The following is a 3,078-nucleotide window of genomic DNA, read 5'->3' as shown; positions in this document are numbered from 1 at the left end:
AGAGAAAAGCAGATGGGGTGGGAACGGCGTATTAAGCAATAGGCTAACATGCTGAGAGAGAGAGAGAGAGAGAGAGAGAGAGAGAGAGAGAGAGAGAGACTATTACATCCAAAGGCTGTGAACGATATAACACAGCTACAAACAACAGCTGCAAGCAAAATACTGGCCTTGAAAGGAACACTGAATCTGAATCACTGATTTTCGTCTCTTCAGTTCGATAATGTATTTTTATTATATCCTTACAATCATCACGTAAATTTATTGAACTTAGAAAGCATCTCCATTAGTGAAAGTGAAAAAAAAAATATATATTTAACTCCTCTCCCAGTTAGAAGTCACTTTGAGATTATATATATATATATATATACTGCATACGCCCCAGCAGCTGGGGGCGTTAAAGACTAACCGACAAAAACAAATAATATATAAGACTGAAGACGAAGGAACACCATAAAGGCAGGAGGAATGTGAAGGCCTGGTATGGCCATCACATGCCCTCAGCATCAACATGGCTCGCACGTCTGGCTTTGTTTACCCTCGTGACGTCACCGAGGCGTGCCTGACACCACGACCGTCCCACCAAGCAAGACCCATATCCCAACATAAACTACCTGATTTGATTGTACCTTACGACGTATATGGACTCCGAATGCTGATATCACTCATATTTCACAGTCTTGGGTTCTAACACTATATTTCACACAACAGTAATGGGAAACTTCTACATACAACGGAAACCGGGGTAAGGCAAAATCTTGTGTTCTTACCTTTCATGCAGTGAAGTACTACTACTGCACGTACCTGAAAATAGGGCATCAATATTAATTTGACACAAAACACTCTTTCAGCAGATAAAAGTCCAAAATATTGTACCTCTAAAACGTAAATAAAGTGACTGAAGGTGACGTTAAGAGAATATCATAATAAAGATTGCTTCAAAATTTCTTCTCAACCTGTATCTCTGCCGAATAACCAAAGGAGAAATCCATACTGCAGTACTACCCTACAAATGGTTACAGATCCACAGCAGAATAAACTACTGTATCCAAAGACAGCGTTAAATGAAAATAAACAAATACAGACTTGGTTGGCGGAAGAAAATAAAAGAGCTAAGCGTACGGTACGTGACATGCCTGCGGAGGAGAGAAGTGGGAGGTGCAGGAGAGAAGTGGGAGGTGCAGGAGAGAAGTGGGAGGTGCAGGAGAGACGGGGAAGGCGGTGGAAGGAGTAGAGATGGAGGGGGTCGGCAGCAGAAAGATAGTGAAATAGATTGAAAAGCAAAGATATTATGGGGCCAAGTGAAAGGAGTAACAGGTGGAAAGGAATGAAAGGAGTGAGCTGTAGGGGGGGATGGAATGAGTAAGTATGGAAGATGAAGAAAGGGTGGATGAAGTGCAATGGAAGGTGCGGAAGGAGTGAAATGGAGGGTGGGGGGGGATGGAGGAAGCGAGATGGAGAAGGGTTGAAGGAGTGAAATGGAGAGGAAGAATAGAAGGAGTGAGAGGGAGCGGGTGGAAGGAGTGAGATGGAGTGGGAGGGGAAAGAGTGAGACGGAGGGGTTTAAGTGGAAGGAATGATATGAAGGGGGAGGGAGTGAATATGATGGAAGGGGATGGAAAGGGAGGAGAGAAAAAGAATGAGTAACATGGAGGGGGGGGGGGAGGAGTATGATGGAGGGAGTGTGAAAAGGGAAAGGGAAGGAGATGGAGGAGGGGATGATAGGGAAAGGGAGAGGGATAGAGGGGGGGAGAAGGAGTGAGACGGAGGGGGAAGGAATGAGATGGAAAGGGGAAGGAGTGAGATGGAAGGGGACGAGGAAAGAGTGTGATCGGAAAGGAGGGTGTCAAGAGTGAGATGAAGGAGAGAGAGGATAAAGGAGTGTGACGCAGCAGAGAGGGGACATATGCGGTAGAAAGAGAGGAGAGAGGGGTGAGATGGAAGGCGGTGTAAGGAATGGTGGAAGGAGGGGGTGGAAGGAGTAATGTGGAAGCAGGTGGGTGGACAAGGTGAGACGGGGGGGAGGGGCAGGGTGGAAAGAGTGAGTTGGAGGAGATTGGTTGGTAGGGGTGAGACAAAGGAGAGGAAAGGGGGCGGAAGAAGCAGGAGTGAGTAAGGGAGACATCCGAATGGAAAGGGCCATCAGTGGAAAAGAAGATGGCAAAAGATATAGAAAGCTGTGATCTCAGGGAGGGAAACCTGAGATGGATATGTAGGCAGCCAGAAACAGAGGACTAGTGTCAGAAGGAGGAAAGAAAATTGGGTAGGGAGGAAAAATCTACGTGGACAGACGGAAGTGGGAGACGAACTAAAATAAAACGAGGAAAATAGGGCAGAAATCACGCAAGCACAGCTCATCTAGTATTCCTCAAGCGGCCAGACCAGTGACTGCAGGACCAGATATTAATACTTTCCATCCCCAACAAATCTGGATATGATAAGAATACTTGCAATGATGTAGCTGAAAGTTCTGTGGACGGCTTGAATAGAAGAGATATAAGTGCAGTGACGATGAAATCTGTATATGTGTGATATTTAATTAGCCACTCCTATTTTCAAATTGACAACATTTTACATGAGAAGTATATTTTGTAACATCGTCCATAATAATCTCTCGGCGATAAAGAGCATGCCATTTTCATGAACACAGCAATGAACTTACCGTTTTTTGCAATTTCAGCAATGATATTTGGAATATTTAGAACGCATCAAACCTCTGGGACCGTGTTTTCAATGTACTTTCCTTTGGTGCCCTTCTTATTAACCCATTATATAGGAATGTCTTCAGCAACACCAGTAACAACACCAGAATCAATAGCAACTGATAAAATAATAAGCACGATTGCAGCAACAACAGTTACACCAACTATTAAAAAAACAGCCAGAATACCAACAATGGCAACAACATCAGCATATTTAACTGACAGGACTGGTATTATCAATAGAAATAATAGCAGTGAAAACGTAACGAAACCGACAGAAGACTACAACAACAAAGAAGGGGAAATATTTAACACCGGATACGAACGAATACAAAATAAGTACAGCAGGAACTACCCGAAATCTGACCCACGTGGACTC

Source organism: Coenobita brevimanus, chromosome 92 (assembly GCF_032717465.1).
Source record: "Coenobita brevimanus isolate Jiangsu-jjx chromosome 92, ASM3271746v2, whole genome shotgun sequence".
NCBI classification, from domain to species: Eukaryota; Metazoa; Arthropoda; class Malacostraca; order Decapoda; family Coenobitidae; genus Coenobita; species Coenobita brevimanus.
The sequence above is the reverse complement of the archived record's forward strand: the minus strand, read 5'-3'. Positions refer to the sequence as shown.